The 21,460-nt window shown below is 45.1% G+C and overlaps 1 protein-coding gene across 1 annotated transcript in view; it reads right to left on the bottom strand.

Annotated features, from left to right (window-relative positions):
• minar2 (membrane integral NOTCH2 associated receptor 2) overlaps positions 1–21,460 on the bottom strand; it is a 79,792-nt gene that overhangs the window by 9,280 nt on the left and 49,052 nt on the right. The gene's annotated exons all lie outside the window — the stretch shown is intronic.

The following is a 21,460-nucleotide window of genomic DNA, read 5'->3' as shown; positions in this document are numbered from 1 at the left end:
ATGTGTGACAAAGTTCAGGTCTATAAGATATCCAGTGGGCTGGACAAAAGACCATCTTTACAGAGGTGGCTTGGTAACTCGACCAAACCTTGTAACAGTCCCCGTAGGTCGAAGATGACTTCTATTTCTCCTAAGAAGACCCCTCTCAGTCTCAACCACATATGATCTCGGGGTGGTGGCTGTACCCACGACTGCTCCTGTAGTTCCTTCTGTGTTGATCCAGACCTTCTGTCCAGATGTGAGTTCTAGGAGTGGTCTGGAGCTGTGTCTCAGGTTGTAATTTGCTGCCTGCCTACACCTTCCCTCCTCATCCTTCTTGCGAAAAACCTGAAGATCCGGCCACATAGGCTCCAGCTTGGCTGTGGGTTGAGGTAGGGAGGTACGCAGGTTTCTCCCCATAAGCAGCTGAGCTGGCGAGAACCCATGCTCCAGTGGAGTGGCTCTGTATGCCAGCAGAGCTCTGCAGTAATCATTGTCTCTTTTCCACAGATTCTTCACGGTCTGAACCTCGCGCTTTGCTTCCCCATTTGCTTGAGGATAATGTGGGCTGCTTGTGCTGTGTGTGAACTTGTACTCCTTTGCAAACTGTTGAAACAGCTCAGATGAAAACTGCGGCCGTTATCAGACACCACAGTTTCTGCAGTTCCGTGTCTGGCAAAGGCCTCTTTCACAGCTCTGATAGTAACCTCAGCCAAAGTAGACTTGAGCTCTGCAACCTCAATATATCGTGAGAAATAGTCAATGATGAGCAGGTAATTTTTCTTTGACCACTCAAACAGATCCATACCAAGCCTCTGCCAAGGGCGGTCTGGGACTGGGGTGGACAACAGTGGTTCTCTGTACTGCATTCTGTGTTTTTGACATAGCTCACAGCTCTCCACCATTTGACCTATCTGTGCAGAGATGCCAGGCCACCATACAGACTCTTTAGCTCTGGCTCTGCATTTTGAAATCCCCTGTCCTTCATGCAGCCGCTGTAGGACATCTGCTCTCAAATGGGGTGGAATAACAATTCTTTCTCCTTTCATGAGAAGGCCCTGAGCAAGTTGAAAGTCTGTTCTGTCTTGCCAGTACGGCTTAATCGCAGGGTCAAGCTCGCACTTCTCTGGCCACCCTGTGAGACAGTATTTTGTCACCTTTTTGCAAACTTCATCCTCTTTCTGAGCTGTTTTGATCTCCTCCAGCCTTTTGTCAGTGGCAGGGAGACAAGACACAACACAGTCCACGAAAACCTCAGCATCTCTCTCCAGCTGTAGATCCCCTCTTGGTGGGTGGACCCCCCAGTGGGGCTCTGGACAGGGCATCTGCTGTGACAAGGTTCTTCCCTGGAACATGGATGATGTCATATGAGAATTGCAGCAGCCGCAGGCGAAATCTTAGGATCTCGGCGGAAGATCATCCAAGCCTCTAGTGCTCAGTAGTGGAACCAGGGGCTTATGGTCTGTTAGTAATGTGAAACGAAGCCCCATCAGGTATGATGTGAGTCTTTCACATGCCCATGTGACTGCCAGCACCTCTTTTTCAATTTGCGCATAGCGCTTTTCTGTGTCCGTTAATCCTCTTGAGATGTCACTGGGCCAGCACTTCCGGTGTGCTTAGTATCTCTTTAAGCTTCTGAAAAGCTGTCTCCTGGGGCTCTGCCCACATCCATTCATTACTCTCTGCAGTTCTTTCAGTGGCGTGGTTATTGTGGCAAGCTGGGGCAGAAACTTAGCGAGGTAGTTGGCCATGCCCAGAAGGCGACGTACATCCTCCACGCTTGTAGGCTGTGGCAACTGTTGGATAGCTTTTACCTTATTTGGGTTGGGCTCGATGCCGTTTGCGGAAACTTTGTAGCCCACAAACATGATTTCTTCCCTTGCAAACTCACACTTGTCATTCAGAGTGAGACCCTCCTGTTGCATCTTTTAAAGGACACGATGCAGTCTGTGGTCGTGCTCCTGTCTGTCTCTGCCGTACACGAGAACATCGTCCGCATGACAGAGCACTCCATTGAAACCCTCCAGCATCTGTGACATCCTCCTCTGAAAATGTTCAGGAGCTGATGCTATGCCGAAAGGGAGTCTGTTGAATTGTTATCTCCCAAAAGGAGTGATGAAGGTCGTGAGGGGTCGTGACTCTGGTGTGAGAGGGATTTGCCAAAATCCAGATCGTGCATCCAGTTTTGAGAACACTTTAGCATCCTTCATCATTGCCAGTGTTTGATCCACTGCAGGGAGAATATGGTGTTCTCTTTTCACAACAGTGTTCAAAGGTGTTAGACTGACACAAATCCTGGGTGGCTTTTTTTCCGGTTTTGGGATGACGACCATCCCTGAACACCATGCTGTTGGCTCAGTTACTTTCGAGATAACACCCATTTCTTCCATTCTCTTCAACTCTGCCTGCACGGCCTCTCTGAGGGGCAAAGGAACCCGTCTGGGTGCTGAGAGGGCAACAGGTGTTGCTCCTATTTCTAGTTCAATGTGATAGGGCTCTTTTAGTTTTCCTAGTTCTCGAAAAAATGCTGCTCTGAAGTCTGTCTCTGTCCTTATGACATCTACATCTTTGCAATAGTCTCATAGCCTCCACTGCTGGTCTGCCTAACAGTGGCTGTGCTAATCCTGACACAAGGTAGACATCTTGTGAGGTGCTGTGCCCTTTAGCTGCCATTTTAGCTGTAAATTGGCCTGGCACTTTAAGTGGGTATCTACCTGGGCCTAGCAGTCTCTTTTTTGTTTTCTGCAGCTCGCCATCTCGTTCTGGTTTGTAAAACTTCTCAGGTATCGATGTAACATCAGCCCCTGTGTCTAGTTTGAAAAACATATTTTCATCATTTACCTGGACTGACTCTATCCATGGCTCTGATATCTCTGTTCCTATTTTGCCTAGGAATGCATATTCTTCAGTGTTTATGTCAGCTATGTGTTCTGTAACTTCACGTAGCCCTGCTACATCACCTGAACGACAAACTGCAGCAAAATGTCCCTTTTTGTGACACTTTCGACACTCAACTTCTCTAGCTGGGCAGTCTTTCCATGAATGTTTGTTCTTTCTACCACACCAGCCATACTCTTTCTCATCCCGACTTTCTGGCTTTTTTTTCTTGCTTGTCTGTTTCTTTCCTTTTTTCATTTTGTCCTAATGGCATCCATGTTTGATATGTTGTCCCCCACTGCACAGCCGTGCAGTATCATTTGCTGTTTCTTCACAGTCTCACTTTGTCAACTCAAGAGTCCATTTGTAGCTGTTCTGACAGTCTTTTGTCCTTTATTCCCACTACAATTCTGTCCCTTATGAGATCGTCTTTCAGTGCTCCAAAGCCACAATTTTCTGCAAGTTTGTGCACAGCTGTGATGTATGCCTCTACAGTCTCTCCGTCTTGCTGACATCTAACATTGAACTGTGCTCTTTCAAAAATAACATTGTGTTTTCCAATGTAGTGCTGTTCAAATGCTCCTTTAACAGCCTCATATTTCTTTTTGTCTGCATCAGTCAATGGTAAAACTGCCAATACATCATCTGCTGCGTCACCCATTGCATACAGGAGTGAATTCACCTGATATTCCTCTTCTTCTTTATCGAGAGCTGTTGCAATGCGAAATGTCTCAAACCTCTTTATCCAGCGAGACCAGTCTGCTGGACTTGAAAAGTCAAATTGCTCTGGGGGAGTTATTTGTACAGCCGTCGCCATCCTTGTTGCTGGTTCCCTCGTTTCCTAATGTTCAGGATCAGAACTTTCAGATGCGTCGGACTCGTTGCTCTGTACTTCTCCTCCTTCTGCCTGCATGCGAGCGGCTCCATTCTCTAGCAGCTCACTCACTGACGAACTGGTGTGCTTTCACTCTCTGCTGTCGTCGGAATGCCGGTCTTTTTCTAGTTTGGGGGGCACAATGCCCGCTGAAAAAGCAAGTAGGTGTTGGTGAAAAGCAACTGCTTTTTGATGCACTATTCCAGCTGGAAAAACAGTGACAGGTCGCTACAAAACACCCACATTTAGTGCCTAAAAAGCTGTTGGAAACACAGCAATAACTTGCTAAATCACAACCAGTATTATTTGTTGGGGTTGAACAGTAGTCTGCAGCTTGGCAGTCACACCATCCACAATCCCCTCCACCTCCCAGTGAAAAAATTCAGCTCACATGCACTTTAGAAATGCTAATATAATATGTATGAAACGCGCATATGCAACATAATCATGGTTTGCAGAAACCTCTGGTGACTTGGCTGCCCCATTTTGTAGCAGAAACGCCTAAAATGACATACCCAAATTAAAATGACTGTAGCCTCTGAACCGCTCTGACTACATGCATGCATGAGGTCTTGCTAAAAAGAAACTCTCTGAAGTTTCTTGTGAAAGTGTTAGAAACACTCTAGGTGATACAGAGACAGAGTAATGGGCCTCTGAAGTCAGTAAAAAGTTGAAGATTTTGCCTAAAATAAAATAAAAAATGTGTTTCAGGATGAATAACTGTCTGTGGCTTTATCTGAGCAGGTAAATGACACTGTGGGGCTGTAGGCACACTATCAACATTTGTTTTAAATTTGAAGAAGACTGCTCAAAGTATGACCTTTCTACAGTGTTTTTTCCATGAAAAGATCCAGGCGGAGCTCCAAATGACAAGTCGGTCACTCTGTTTCAAAACAGTACTATCAGTGATCAAACAACACTCAGCCAGCTTCAAACATTGTACCTTATTGAAATCAGGTGTGATTATGATAGCTGATGTTGTTTATGACACAGAAACACCATAAAATATCACCAAATAAAGCCATATGAAACGTGAAAGTTGTGATCCTACTCTCTAGGCGGTATACCTCAGCCAAAAATAGTGGTAGGGGTGAGACTCTTACCTTTTATAAACCAGCTACGTGTCCACTGATGGCTCGGCATGAGATTGTGAGTAATCCTTTAACTTTTCCCCTCGAAAAACGGCATGACATGACTTGTCACCACTCATCGTGATTTTGGACTTAATGTGTTTAGGCTGCTCTGGTGTGAAATCCATAAGGAATAAAAGAAAAATGATGCCGGATTCAGGAAGCCAAGAGCTTCCTGAACCCGGCGAATCCCGATACCAAACATCACATGGTTTGATGACGTAGTGCGCCTGTGAGATCCCATTTAACAGAGGAGGGAGGGAGCGCGGACGCCGGCGTCCAAGGGGAGTTAGTACTGTATATTTCCAAATAGTCGCCCAGTGGCAAATAGCCGCCGGGTACCTAATAGCCGCTGAGGGTTTGCGTGTTAAACGGCGGTCCGATTAAACGTCCGGGCAATTATTTCCTCATTCATTGCCTCATGGCTGTTCCTCCTTGAGGGACTGTTTGCGTTTTTACGCACGCGTAGGTGGTGAAGTGGTGCACATGACTCGTGCTACGGACAGACGGACAGACGGACAGACGGACGGACAGACAGAAAGCCACGTATCTAAATCAGGTAATACATCTGGCTACATCTTTCCCACATCAAATATCCGTGATCGCCTTGACCTGCATGCGTAAAAGCGCACACAATTCCGTGTCCTCTCACCGCGGATGCTGTGATTTGATGGCCCGGTACTCATTGTAGCCCACTCTTATAAGACACAATGATAGTAATAATAATAATAATAATAATAATAATAATAATAAGTTACTGTGGACCTATATGCCATGCCTTTTAACAAAATTACCAAAAGAGTTCGCTGAAAAACAGGTAATGTCAGCCTGAATTACTCACGTGCGTCCCCGGTGAAAATTGCTGACATGCATGGGGAATACAGCTTCTACAGGCTCGCCATAGCTTACTGTCAGGACTCAGGGACCAGAATTAGGGATGGCGGACCTTTGGGATGGCGATATTTCGGTGTGGCGGCCTGTAACTGTTGGTTAAATGGCCCATTTGGTTGGTATGCGGATAACTGGGGCTTTACTGGTATAATGCAATAGCACCACCAAGCTGTGAAACCCGTGTACACATGTACACAAAAAAAATGACCCACTCTGAACGTTTAGATATTTTTGTACATGAACTCACCTCTACATTACACAGTATTTTTGCACTAAAAAACATACTGGACAGGAACGGTAACCAAATAACGGCCTGGTGCAGGTCGGTGCAAAAAAAATTAAAGCCTTGAGCAAATAGTCGCCTGGTTCTTTTAAACGCCTGGGGTCAAAATCGATTTTGTGAAATAAACGCCTGGGCTACTATTTGGAAAAATACGGTAACTGGAATAATCAACACATTCTCATACCAAGTCATCACGTATCAGGTCTTAGGTTTAGACAATGTGACAGAGAATGTATTGGTTGTGTGAGCCCAAGCTTAAAACCTCTTGTGTATAAAGAATCCCCAGGTTGAGTTACTTAAATTTGCATTCACCACAGATAGGCCGCTAAATACAGTAGAAGAAGTCCTCAAACAGTACTTAACCACCACACACATACAATGCAAGCCAATATATAATATATATATATATATATATATATATATATATATATATATATAAAATATATCCTACTGAAGAAGCAACTCGCTGCCATGTCCAGCTTTATGCTCTGTAGCAGTCACTGTGTTGCTGATAGTGGTGAACTATCAGCAACACAGTGACTGCTACAGAGCATAAAGCTGGAAACTGGACAATATTGGTGTCCTTCATATTATAACAAAATGCCCTTTCTTTTCTATCATTCTGTGTATACTTGTCTTTTTTGTACATTTGTATAATATGTTCTGCTATCATATATTGGTATTTGAGGATGTTGTGAACAGTGTAGCTCTTATATGATATTTTGGCAAGATGGCGTCCCTAGTGTGGACGCCTGTTACAGCAGCTCCTGCTCACCACCGAGTTTTTCTCTATTTTTTTTTCTTTATAACTTTATTACTTTTTTCAGTTTAGCTAGCTAGCACTTATGTTTTGTTTTGGTATGGAGACAAAGACCGCTCTCTTCATAGCGGTCTTTCTCCCATTTCTCTATGGATATGATCGTGTGCGGGGACCCGGCGCCCAGCCGTGGCTACATTGTTTACACCTGGGACCAGCTGTTAGCGCTACGACACAGGGCGGTGCGGCCCAAGGAGAGGCACGATATTCCCCACGAGCTGTGGAGAAGGAGACGGAGATGTCGCGCTGGAGTGCAGCGCTGATACCGTAGGAGACGGTACAAACCCGTCCTCCCAACCGTTATGGGGAACGTAAAGGCCCTGACACACCAAGCCGACGATCGGCCGTTGACCAAAGTCGGGCCGTCGGTGAGCGTCTGTCGCCCTAGTTTTTGCGGTGTGTCCCGCACCGTCGGCACTTTGGTGTCAGTGTCAGCATCTTTTCGGCCGATGGAGCATGTTGAATCGGCGGCGGAGCTTGTCGGTGAGAGAGATCACTCTGATTGGCTGTTCAGGTTTTATTCTCTCACCCCTGTAGCGAGTGAATCTGCCTGTAGTGAAACCGGGGCTCCACTTCACTCGGCTGCCCGACAGATCCGCTGCTACTTCCCACTTTAACCTGAATAACAAACCGGAGCTCGGTGCTCAGGTTGGATCCAAACGGAGAGCTCCGGTTTGTTATTCAGGTTAAAGTGGGTTTATCGGGCAGCTGAGTGAAGTGGAGCCTGCGGAGGAAACACCGGGACCGTCTGGACATAATAGTCCGTGGAGGTGCTGCCGTGCTCGGAAACCCCTCGGTTGACAGGATGTACCACTCTCTCACTCTGCTCTCTCTCACACAGGTGCAGAACATACGTGCTACTTGGCCGTCGGATGTAGTCCGTGCAGTGTGTTCAAATATAACTGACACAGGGCGACGTGAGGCAACGCAACAGTTGGCTTTCGTCGCTGCTAGTTCTTTGATGTTGGTTTGGTGTGTCTGCACCTCAAGATCGCTCTCCAACAAGATGGACGAGCTGTCGGCGCTGACTCGCCATCAGAGGGAGTACCAGCTGAGCAGCATGCTGGTAATTACAGAGACATGGTTGAACGCGGAAGTACCGGCCACGATCGCCGCGCTGGACGGATTCCAGCTCATCAGACATGACAGGACAGTGGACAACGGTAAGAGGAAAGGAGGGGGGCTGGCTGTGTTTGTGAATGATAGATGGTGTAACTCTGGGCACATCACTATCAAGGAACAGCATTGCTGCAGGGGCATTGAGCTGCTGGCTGTTGGCATGAGACCATACTATCTACCCAGGGAGTTTTCTCATGTCATTATAGTAGCAGTGTATGTCCCACAGCCTACAAGTAGGCTGCAGACCAGTGGCGGCTGCTGGTCTTTCAAACAGGGGAAGCTCACTTTAAGTTTACATAATAAAAGTTGTCATATGTAGTGTAATGTACTGATTTACTGAAGACATATACTGTACCTTTTAGTTGATTTTTAAAAGATACGTGTTGAAGCAGTGTACTCTGTGCATTGACAAATTACACACTGGTTTATTATTTCATGTATTCCTATGACACACACACACGCTCACTGAGCATTTAAGCATTGTGGTGGAGAAGTACCTAGGCATCATTTCTAAAAATAGCATGAGGATGGGCTCAGAAACACTGGTGGAAAATTAGGGGAATTACAGCTTGTCCTGAGAATGACCCTGGTAAGAGGAGGCGGTCTTAGATTGTTCAGGAAAAACATTACTCAGCAGAAATATGACACCATTATGGCGGTAGGATGAAAGGAGAAAAAGTGACTCAGCAGAGGTGGGATATCGTTACGATCAGAGCCAAGTGGGAAGGATTAAGAAAGAGATGACTCAGCAGAAAATCTTTACAATAAAAACAAGTGCGCAAACAAAGAAATTTCAGTCTTGCTCCGGGGCTTGACTCATTGAGTTGTGTTGTGTTTGTTGCCTGCGAGCACATTAAACTCAGTTGCATCTGATTCTACGTGTCTCCAGTGATTTTTTTGACCTCTGAGTATTTGAGTTTTTGATATCTAATGGAAGACAAAGAAAGTCTGTTTGAGAGGAAAAGAGCGAGGTCGCGAGCTAACTGGCCCAGCTCCCGACCATTTGAATTATTTTGCTCCAACACATATTGTAGCGAGGCAGTAACTTATAAAAGGAGCATTTAATTGAAGATGTTTTTCAACCACACTCATGCCATAGAACCACAACAAAACACACCTCAAAGATTTTCAGATGGATGAAAAGACCTGTTACTTTTCCCCACCCTTTGCACCAAATCAATCTGAGGTGTTGATCTGCCCTGCTGTTTAACTCTAAGTTTCTCCTCGTAAGGAAGACTATCAGATGGCTTCGCCAAAATCTGGTACACAAATTCAAATTGTCTGCCATTATGTGCAGCTTGCTAGCTCGCTTGCTAGCTGGGGCTGCTGTGTGAGGCTAGTGTGACCACCTGTGAGTGCTTTGGGACAGTGGAGGGGCTCATAGCAGCACCCGCTGCTCATTGGGGACAGTAACTGCAGAGCGACAGAAGTCAGAGTCTCCAAACACGAATACAGTCTCCAATAACACCAGAAAAAGATGCTAGATTTGTCGCTAGTCACTAAGAGGATTGGAAAAGTCTCCAGATCAACTCGGAACAACGGAATGAAATGAAACTTGAAAAATGCTCTGGTGGTGGTTTATATTTCAAGATCGCTGATTCGCTCATTTCGTTGTCAATCAAAAAGGGATTCAGCCTCAGACAGATCATCCAATCATCATGCAGAAGCCCAGCATCCAAGCCAGCCGAGGCCAGCCCACTGCCCCATAGACCCCCAGAGATGCTGAGCGTCCGATGGGCTGGACAAAACCGAGCATTTATCCAATGACTGTCTAGTTTCGCTGCAGTGGAACAACCCACTCTATGCTTCCCCACTGAAGTCTTTGGACGCTGAGCTTCCACTGTTTAATGCACTGTGACGCTACGGGAATGAATGAGAAGAAAGTCGTGTCAGTGACCTGTGATAAGTAGCTGATTCTGAACAAAAGTTGAACGCGTTCTAGCGCATATTTAGTCAATGAAATGTAAACAAAACAGTACATATTTGACCACTTATTTTTTGACATTTTAGGGGAAGCTGAGCTTCCCTTGCAGTCTTACAGCAATCGCCACTGCTGCAGACACAGCACCCTCAGGCCCTCCTTCTGATCTCTGGGGACTTCAACCATGCCTGTCCTTCCACCACACTGCCCACCTTCACCCAGTATGTTTCCTGCCACACCAGAGACAATAAAACACTGGATTTATTTCATGCCAACACCAAGGAGGCATACCACTCATCCCCCTGCCCCCCCTGGGAAGAGCTGATCACAACCTGGTTCATCTTCTGCCTGTCTACAGACCTCTGGTGCAGAGGGAACCAGCAACCACCCGCACTGTGAAGAGGTGGTCTGATGAGGCCGAGGAGGTCCTGAGGGATTGCTTTGAGACCACTGTGTGGGAGGTAGTCAGCGATTCCCATGGGGAGGACACTGAAGCCCTGTTTACATGGCAACGATTCTGGGATAAAATGGCAAACTTCTGTTGCAGTTTGGCCGTCCGTTTACACGAGAACGGCGATCTGGCCACCTGAAACCGCAAACATTTGAAAACGGGTTCCGGAGTGAAATCTGAGTGAAACCGTCGCCGTGTAAACTGCCAGCAGGCGTTTCATGTGAACACCGCATCCCTGGTAACACAACAACAACAATGGTGGACTATCGAGCTGTGTGTTTGCTGCAGACTCTGCTGAGTTTAGTTACGTTCCTCCAGCAAACGCTAGATTCCCTGCACATGTTGTGTGATCAGCGGAGACACATAAATAACATTCGCCAAATACTGAATCCACCTATACGTCGACGGAGGGCGGTCAGAAGACGTTTTTGGACCAGACCTGGGAGAACAAGCCGGTGGTGGGAACATTTTGTTAATGCCGTTGTTGACGAGTGTGAATGGAGGGAAAACTTCCGTATGTCTGAAGCCTCTCTCATTGCTCTGAGTGAAGAACTTAGTCCGTACATCGAGGGGAAAACGATGAACATGAGATCGCCAGTTGACATCTTAACAAAGATGGCGTGCACTTTATATTATTTAAGTGACGAGGGAAGACTACGGAAGACCACCAACGCCTTCGGCTTGTCCCGCACGACTGTGTCGATCATAGTCCGGCAAACGTGCCGGGCCATTGCTGTCCACCTTGGTCCGAAATACATCAAGCTGCCTTTCATTGAGCCCGAGGCAGAAGAGCTAGTGTCTGGATTTCAATGCGCTCATGGTATGCCTCAGTGTTTGGGAGCGATAGACGGGACCCACATTGAGATACAACAGCCATCTACCCACTCCATGGACTACATTAACAGGAAGGGCAAACATTCCCTGAATGTCCAAGCCATCTGTGACTACAGATACAGATTCATGGATGTTGTCGTGAAGTGGCCTGGGAGTGTTCATGACGCACGCATCTTCACCAAATCCAAAGTAAATACCTATTTTAAGACCGGGAGGATCCCTGCACCGGAAAAGCAAATAGTGGACGGAGAGGAGGCCATACCAGTTTTTCTTCTGGGGGACCCTGCCTACCCCCTACTGCCTTTCCTTATGAAAGAATATTATCAATCAATCAATCAATCAATTTTATTTATAAAGACCACTATCACAAATCACAATTTGCCTCACAGGGCTTTACAGCATATGACATCCCTCTGTCCTTAAGACCCTCACAGTGGGTAAGGAAAAACTACCCAAAAAAAACTATTTAATGGGGGAAAAAAAAACGGTAGAAACCTCAGGAAGAGCAACTGAGGAGGGATCCCTCTTCCAGGACGGACATACGACCAATAGATGTTGTACAGAACAGATCAACATAATAAATTAACAGTAAACCGTGTGACACAATGAGACAGAGAGAGAGAGACAGAGACAGAGACAGAGACAGATGCAGGACAGACGGTAATGACAGTAGCTTACAACAACATTAATGAAAGTAATAATATTATAATTAATAATAATATATTAATATCTGATAGTGTGTGACAATAATCATATGTGTATAATAACAGTAGAAGTATGACTAATGATAACAGCAGCAGCAGGAGGCATCTGGCAGGACCACGGCAACAGCACAACCACACACGTCACACTATCCAGGCACCGCTGTGATATGAGTTAATCTGAGAGACAGTGGAGCACAAAGGCTCCGGAGAAGAAGCCGAGTTAGAGACATCCAGAATGGCCGAGTTAGCAAGATGCAGTAATAGGACGAGAGAGAGAGAGAGAGATAAGGAGAGAAGTGCCCGGTGTATTATAGGGGGGTCCTCCGGCAGACTAGGCCTAAGTCAGCCTAACTAAGGGCTGGTACAAGGCAAGCCTGAGCCAGCCCTAACTATAAGCTTTATCAAAGAGGAAAGTCTTAAGTCTAGTCTTAAATGTGGAGACGGTGTCTGCCTCCCGGACCGTAACAGGAAGATGATTCCACAGGAGAGGAGCCTGATAGCTGAAGGCTCTGGCTCCTGATCTACTTTTGGAGACTTTAGGGACCACGAGTAACCCTGCGTTCTCAGAGCGCAGTGTTCTGGTGGGATAATATGGCACTATGAGCTCACTAAGATATGACGGAGTTTGACCATTTAGAGCTTTATAAGTTAACAGTAGGATTTTAAATTCAGTTCTGGATTTTACAGGGAGCCAGTGCAGAGAAGCTAAAACAGGAGAAATATGATGTTGTTTCTTAGTTCCTGTTAGTACACGTGCTGCTGCATTCTGAATTAGCTGGAGAGTTTTTAAGGACTTACTAGAGCTACCAGAAAATAGAGAGTTACAGTAATCCAGCCTTGAGGTAACAAAAGCGTGGACCAATTTTTCTGCATCTTTTCGGGTCAGGATAATTAGAATTAAAAGACAGATCTTGATCAAATGTTACTCCGAGGTTTCTTACGGTAGTGCTAGAGGCCAGAGCAATGCCATCTAGAGAAACTATGTCATCAGATAAAGAGTCTCTGAGTTGTTTGGGGCCAAGAACAATAACTTCAGTTTTGTCTGAATTTAACATCAGGAAATTGGTGCTCATCCAGGTTTTTATGTCTTCAAGGCAATTATGAAGTTTAGTTAATTGATTACTTTCTTCTGGCTTCATCGATAAATACAACTGTGTATCATCCGCATAACAATGGAAATTTACAGAGTGATTTCTAATGATGTTACTTAAAGGAAGCATATATAGAGTAAATAGGATTGGTCCGAGCACAGAACCTTGCGGAACTCCAAAACAAACTTTGGTACGTAAGGATGATTCATTATGAACGTCAACAAACTGAAAACGATCAGATAAATAAGATTTAAACCAGCTTAGTGCAGAACCTTTTAGGCCAATTAAATGTTCCAGTCTCTGTAGCAAAATTTGATGGTCGATTGTGTCAAATGCCACACTAAGATCTAATAAAACAAGTACAGAGACGAGTCCTTTGTCTGAAGCAATCAGAAGGTCATTTGTAATTTTAACTAGTGCTGTCTCAGTGCTATGATGCACTCTAAATCCTGACTGAAATTCCTCAAATAAATTATTATCATGGAGAAAATCACACAGCTGGTCTGCGACTACTTTCTCAAGGATCTTTGAAAGAAAGGGAAGATTAGATATTGGTCTATAGTTGGCTAACACCTCTGGATCCAGGGTGGGCTTTTTTAGTAGAGGTTTAATTACAGCTACCTTAAAAGACTGTGGTACATAGCCTGTTAATAAGGATATATTGATCATATCTAATATATGAGTGTTAACTAAAGGTAGGACCTCCTTATGTAGCCTAGTTGTTTAGTTGATTTAGATGAAGAAATCACTGCTGTCAATTCTTGAAGAGAAATTGGGGAGAAGCAATCTAAATATATATTAGGTCTTACAGCTGTGTTTGAGGTTAGATAGGTACTATCTGAGGACAGGAGGTCATGAATTTCGCCTCTAATAGTTAGAATTTTGTCATTAAAAAAGCTCATAAAATGATTACTTCTAAGGGCTAAAGGAATACAAGGCTCAATAGAGCTTTGACTCTCAGTCAGCCTGGCTACAGTGCTGAAAAGAAACCTGGGGTTATTTCTGTTTTCTTCAATTAATGCTGAGTAATAGATTGCTCTGGCATTGCGGAGGCCCCTCTTATACGTTTTGAGACTGTCTGCCCAGATTAAACGAGATTCTTCCAGTTTGGTTAATCGCCAAATCCTTTCAAATTTTCGCGATATTTGTTTTAACTTACGGGTTTGAGAGTTATACCAAGGAGCAAACTTTCTTTGCTTTGTTAACTTCTTCTTAAGAGGAGCTAAAGAGTCGAGTGTTGTTTGCAGCGAGCCTACGGCGCTATTGACAAGATGATCAATTCGGGAGAGTTTAAAGTCGGCATGGGAAACCTCTGTTACTTAAGGACTTGGTATTGAATTTAACGACGGAGTAATCTTTTCCTTAAATTTTGCGACAGCACTATCTGATAAACATCTAGTATAGTAACTGTTGCTGAGTGGCGTGTAATCGAGTAAAAAGAAATCAAAAGTAATCAAATAATGATCCGATAGCGAGGGATTCTGTGGAAAGACTGTTAGGTTATCAATTTCAATTCCATACGTCAGAACTAGATCGAGGGTATGGTTAAAACAGTGAGTGGGTTCATGTACACCCTGACTGAAGCCAATGGAGTCTAATAATGAGATAAACGCGGTAGCCAGGGAGTCATTATCAACGCTGACATGAATGTTAAAATCGCCTACAATAATAACTTTATCTGATTTAAGAACTAAACTGGATAAAAACTCTGAGAATTCAGATACAAATTCAGAATATGGGCCAGGAGCACGGTACACTATAACAAATAAAAGTGGCTGCAAGGTTTTCCAGGTCGAATGTAAAAGACTAAGAATGAGGCTTTCAAATGAATTATAATCTAGTTTAGGTTTAGGGCTGATTAACAGACTAGAGTTAAAAATGGCTGCAACTCCCCCTCCTCGGCCGCTGCCTCGAGGAATGTGGGTATTATTATGACTTGGAGGAGTGGACTCATTTAGACTAACATATTCATCTTGACACAGCCAGGTTTCAGTGAGACTGAGTAAATCAAAATGATTATCTGATATTAATTTGTTTACTAACACTGCTTTAGATGATAGAGACCTGATATTTAACAGTCCGCATTTAATTCTCCTGTTTTGTCTTTCTGTCACAGAAGAGGTTTTAATTTTTATGAGGTTGTTATGCACAACTCCTCTTTGTTTAATTTTAAATAATTTAGGTGGTCGGGGGACAGACACCGTTTGTATAAAACTATGAAAACTATGCCTGGGTAACTGAACTAGAAGCTCAGAGAGGCGTATAAGACTGCGACTCTGAGTCCTGATCTCAACTCTGGGTTGTCAGGGATTTGAATTACTAATAAAATTTGCCAGGTTCCTAGAAATGAGAGCAAACAAAACCCACATCGTTTGCTGGACACCACCTGGACAGCCAGCGATTAAATGATGACATGCGGCTAAACATGTCATCACTGGTCAGATTTGGGAGGGGTCCAGAGAAAACTACGGAGTCCGACATCATTTTTGCATATTCACACACCGAGGCAATATTAATTTTAGTGACCTCCGATTGGTGTCATTGCCGCCGACGTGAATAACAATCTTATTGAATCTACATTTAGCTTTAGCCAGCAGTTTTAAATTTGATTCAATGTCGCCCGCTCTGGCCCCAGGGATACATTTGACTATGGCCGCTGGTGTTGCTAACTTCACGTTCCTCAGAATAGAGCTGCCAATAACCAGAGTTTTGTCCTCAGTGGGTGTGTCGCTGAGGGGGGAAAAGCGGTTGGAAACGTGAACAGGCTGGTGGTGAGCCGTGAGCTTTGGCTTGGAGCTATGCCTCTGGCGAACGGTTACCCAACTTCCCGGCTGAACGGGAGTTACCGGAGGACAGCTAGCGGAGGTTATGCTATGTGGCTCCATACCGGCTACAGGGGGCTGGCTAACTACCGCAGCTACTGAATGGTTTTCCATGGTGCGGAGTCGCGCTTCTAGTTCACTAAGCCTTGCCTCCAACGCAGCAAATAAGCTACACTTGTTACAATTACCACTGTCGCTAAAGGAGGCAGAGGCATAACTGAACATTTGGCACACCGAGAAAGGAAAGAGCAGAGGGAGAAGCCATCGCTAACTGTAAAGCTAATGTAGCTACGAAGGCTAGTAACGTGCAAACAACAGCTAAGAGATTAGCAGGGAAGTCGGAAAAAGGAGGAGAGCTATAAGTGCTTAAACAGAACTAGTGTGGGTTAAGACTTGAAGTAGATGTTAAAGCAACTGAAGTGAGAAAGCAGAAAGCAGGCTAGTAGAATTCACCAGAGCTGTACAGGGACGCTGTCACAGAAACACCGGAAATGACACAACTCGCTTACCGTAATACGTCAGCACGTCAGCACCATTGCATCTATATATATATAATATATAACGGTGGTTCTACCCTTCAAGAACAGTACTTTGGACTTTGTCTGTGTCGAGCCCACATGGTTATTGAGTGTGCATTTGGTCGGCTCAAAGCCAGGTTTGCAGCCCTGAGGCGGCCTATGGACATAAATCTTGAGGACCTGCCCCATGTGATTTATTTGTGTTTTGTTCTCCACAATCATTGTGAAGCCAGTGAGGAGACTGTGGATGAACACTCTCTGTTAGGAACCATACAGTGTGACCAAGAATGCCAGCCTCCCACACAGAGCAACAACTATCTCACAGACTGCAATGAGGGAAGTGGAAAGAGAGTCAGGAGAATCGTCACAAAGTTCCTCGACCCTTAATATCTTAATAATACTGTGTAATCAATCACCTACAGCTTATTAGTCTGAAGTAAATATCACAGAATGCTAAACTTTACACCTTGAACTTTGCAGTAGACATGGGACACAATATCATGGTTATCAATGTGGAATTAATTCAAATATGTGTTTGCAAATTCAACATCATATTCAATTAAATGGTAGAACAAAAATATTTAGGTAATATGTCAAACTGACCTGAAACACACTGAAAAAGCCATGTTTTTTGTTTTACTCATCTGCTTTTCTTTGCCAACATAATGACATTAAGTGAAGTAATATACATTTGTCAAATATTCTGTCAAACTGTTTACATAGTGGGATCTATCTCTTCCTAACTGTATAATTTTATATAATATTATAGTATATATACTATAGTATATATTTATATAATTATCTTTATATTGTTAGACTGTTTTCTTTTTATTAATTCAAAACACTTCTCATGTGCGCCTAGAAATTCTGTCCATAAAAGTTATGAACAGAACTGGTCACAAAGAGCAGCCCTGGCGGAGTCCAACCCTCACCGGGAACAGGTCCGACTTACTGCCAGCCACGTGAACCAGACTCATGCTCCTTCGGTACAGGGACTGGATGGCCCTTAGCAAGGGGCCACCAATCCCATACTCCCGGAGCAACCCCACAGGATGCCCCTGGGGACACGGTCGTAAGCCTTCTCCAAATCCACAAAACACATGTGGACTGGTTGGGCAAACTCCCATGCCCCCTCCAGCACCCTGGCTAGGGTAAAGAGCTGGTCCACGGTGAGCTGGTCCATGGTTCCGCGTCCGGGACGAAAACCACATTGCTTCTCCTCAATCTGAGGTTCAACTATCGACCGGACCCTCTTCTCCAGCACCCTGGAGTAGACCTTACTGGGTAGGCTGAGGAGTGTGATCCCCCTGTAGTTGGAAAACACCCTCTGGTCCCCTTTCTTGAAAATGGGGACCACCACCCCGGTCTGCCACTCCAGAGGCACTGCCCCCGATGTCCACGCAATGTTGCAGAGGCATGTCAGCCAGGACAGCCCTACAACATCCAGAGCCTTGAGATATCCAGGACGAATCTCATCCACCCCCAGGGCTCTGCCGCCTCGGAGTTGTTTCACTACCTCAGCAAATTCTGCCCCAGAAATTGGACGACCCGCCCCCAAGACCCCTGTCTCTGTTTCCTCACTGGAATACGTGTTGGTGGGATTGAGGAGCTCCTCAAAGTATTCCTTCCACCGCCCGACAATGTCCCCAGTTGACGTCAGCAGCTCCCCGCCCCCACTGTAAACAGTGTGAGCAAGTTGCCGCCTTCCCCCCCTGAGGCGCCGGATGGTTTGCCAGAACCTCTTTGGAGCCGATCGATAGTCTTCCTCCATGGCCTCACCGAACTCCTCCCACGTCGGAGTTTTTGCCTCCACGACTGCTGCCGAGAATCAGCACCTCCAAGTCTGAGGCCATGGTCCTCAGCCGGAAAAGGGTGGATTGCCCACTCCAGGTCAGGGGGGAGGTCCTTCCTCAGGTGGAGGAGTTTAAGTATCTCGGGATCACGAGTGAGGGTAGGATGGAGCGGGAGATTGACAGGCAGATTGGGGCGGCGTCAGCAGTGATGCAGGCGCTTAACCGGTCAATAAAATGATGTATAACAAAGCTTTCATACAGCTTTGCACACACATTACTCTTGGATGGATTACTCACGAATGCAGGGTCGCACAGAAATGCCACGCATATCCAAGGCCGGTTCTATGCAGGGGCAAGAGGGGGCAATGCCCCCTTAAACAAATGTCATGCCCCCTCAAATCAAATCCGCCGAAAAAGGCACAAAACAGAAAAGTTTTCTCATCTGTCTCCACTCCACTCCATGCTGTGTGTCGGCTGTAGAAGGAAGGATATTTTTCTTTTATTTTTTTTAATTTTAATTTTATTTTTTGTTTATTTTATTTTTCAGTTTTCCTCCCTGAGGGATTGCCACCTTATTGTGGTCAGGGGGTTTGTGTGCCTCAGTGACACTAAGAGCTATACCAGCAGGAGCTTAGTCTTCAGGTGGGTGTGCATATCACATGAAAGCGCAGGACCAGAGCTTTCCAATGATACCACACATCATTGTGCTGTGATCCCATCACGCTACGCTAAATACAGATCAAATGTCTACAAAATAAAAACCTGACGAATTTCTTTACAATCCATGATACACATCTTGTTTGTTATCACATCTTGTTATCAGTCACTTCATACAGTGAGGAATAATATTATTACTATTTTTCTATTATCTTAGATGTAAATATTGCATGTTTCTTTCAGATAAAACACATTTTTGACTTGTGAATGAATCAATGGAATTTCTTGCAATAATGAAAAATTACTGGCAATCATGTCCACCTGGCACATTCCACATGTTTTGGACAACTGTGAAGTGACGGAATGTCGCACCATCGTGGTTCTTATAATGCCAGATTCCAGAGAGTCTCCCCTCTTCATATATGGCAGAATATGTCAACTTCCAACTTGCTATGGTGAGATACATGTAAAAATGTAAGAATTTAGTAACACGGATTTGTTTTGGATTTGTTGTTTGAGCTTAAAAGTAAAGGCAGGAAAAATACCCCAAAAAGGCCTAGGGCCCAAAGGGTTAAACAGTGATATTAAAAGGAAGGTGAGAAATTATTTTCAGCCCCAAAACTATTTTATCTTCAGTGTTTTTTTTTGTTGTTTTTTTTTTTTTAAAAATCCACACTTGAATGTTGGGCACTTTCAAGAAAATATGTAGTTTTCTTAAAAATCAACTGGAAGAGTAATGTCATGTGCTTGCATAAGATTTCTGCTCAGTCATTCTAACAAAACCATAATGAGCTTGTTTTCTTCACAGAGGATAACTATGGCCAGCAAGCAAGGGCAAGAAATATTGAGAACAAAAAGCATGACTATGAAAATCTCTGGAAACTTTTATGAGATAGGGGAGAATGGGGTAGGCGCCATAGAATTGGTCCTATGTATTTTGTATTATTTGTATTTTTAATATATTTGTATATTTTAAGTTTCAATTTGCACTCCATGCCCTGAAGTTGGGAATTTTAACCTACAATATTTGTATTTGTATCAATAAAGATCAACATTTTTCCCAATTTCTTTTTCATTTTTTCATGAAGGGTTTCTTGTTTAATTCATATTATTTAATTAATCACAATTAAAAATTAACCCTTAGATACCAGTTTTGATCATATACCACCAACTGCTTTTTTGAAAAATACACTATAATTCAGTATACTAAAAGCAAAATTGACTATGATTATTATTAGTATCATCGGTTGACCCAAGTAGAATAAGAAATGATTTTGCACTTGTCCTGTGCATTTGACCCTAACTATGTATAGCAGTGGTGCTATGGCAGACCCTCTGCGCTGTCATCAGCACAAATTATGTCCTCATGTGATAAAATCCACCATCCCCCCTGATTTTTGTTTTACAACTTGAGTACTGCATGTGACCTCTATGTATATGCAATATACGATAGGGTTATCGCAGCTGGCCCACCTTACAGGTACTCTGCCCTGCACCATCTGTGAGCCAGTGGCATCGCTCTCTCCTCTCCTTCCATCTTTCAGGCACCAGCACTGGGCAAGAGTTGAGTGGCTACAGCAGGTCATCAGATGGGCACCCTCCCTTTTTGATGTTTCGTCGAATTAAGCCCATGACACATCGGGAGGGCTTGACAGCAGATCCAGCATCCTGGATCTACCCCCGCTGACCACCACCCAACTCTATGCCGTTGGTCCTTCGACAGGTTGGCTCTGCCACCTCACCTCCCGCTGAATCCAAATCCAACGGGACGCTGCCTCCGCCTGCCTGGTGATGTTGCCTACCAGCCGCTCCCTGGCCACACCTTCGATCCCCAACCGTCCAAGTGTTCTCCAGAGTGACTGCCCAGCGAAGCCCCTGCAGCCGACCTCTCAATCCTCTCTTCCCAGGGTACTGTTAGCTCTATGAGCACCACCTGTTTGGTACCCCTAGACCAGAGGACCATATCTGGTCTGAGGCTAGTGTGGGCTATCTCCTCTGGGAATTTGAGCTGTTTCTTCAGGTCTGCCTGCATCTCCCAGTCATTTGCTGAGGCCAGGATACCTTTGCTCCTCCGTCCCGCTGCAGCAGTCTCTCCTGACCTGATGAAGTTGATAAAGTGGGACCCGGTGGAAAGTTCTTTCGGCTTTTTCCTTGCCTGTTCCACCCCATCTGCCAACTGAGCTAGGATCGTGTCGTGACGCCACCGGGATTTCCCGTCTGCCAGCCTTGACTGGCAAGATGAGAGGACATGCTCCAGGTTAACCGGCTTCCCACAGAGCATGCAGCTGGGGCTCTCTGCCAACCCCCATGTGTGGAGGTTTGATGGAGTAGGCAGGACATCATAGAAAGAACACAACAAGAACTTTATCCGATGTCCTTCCATGCTCCGGATGTCCTGCCAGGTCAGGGCCCTCTCTTGTACTCACTCCCACCTTGCACAGCTGCCTTGCTTCTTCATGGCTACGGCCTTGACATGCTGGGTTTCTTCCTCAGCCTTCCAGATCTCTCTCTGCACCATGCTTCGTTGTTCCTTTGGGTCCGCTTTTTTTCCAGCTTGTTCTAGTTGAGCAACCCAGTCCAAGCCTGCCCTGGGCTACTGTCCCAACGATGTCAGCATCATGCAGTCGATCCTCTGCCTCTGTCAGTGCTCTGCTGGCTGACCACTTGCGGCCCGTCCTGACCACAATGCCTGCTTGGCG

This window comes from Epinephelus lanceolatus, chromosome 19 (genome assembly GCF_041903045.1).
Source record: "Epinephelus lanceolatus isolate andai-2023 chromosome 19, ASM4190304v1, whole genome shotgun sequence".
In the NCBI taxonomy this organism is placed as follows: domain Eukaryota; kingdom Metazoa; phylum Chordata; class Actinopteri; order Perciformes; family Serranidae; genus Epinephelus; species Epinephelus lanceolatus.
Note: the sequence above shows the minus strand (reverse complement) of the source record. Positions and strands in the feature narration are given on the sequence as shown.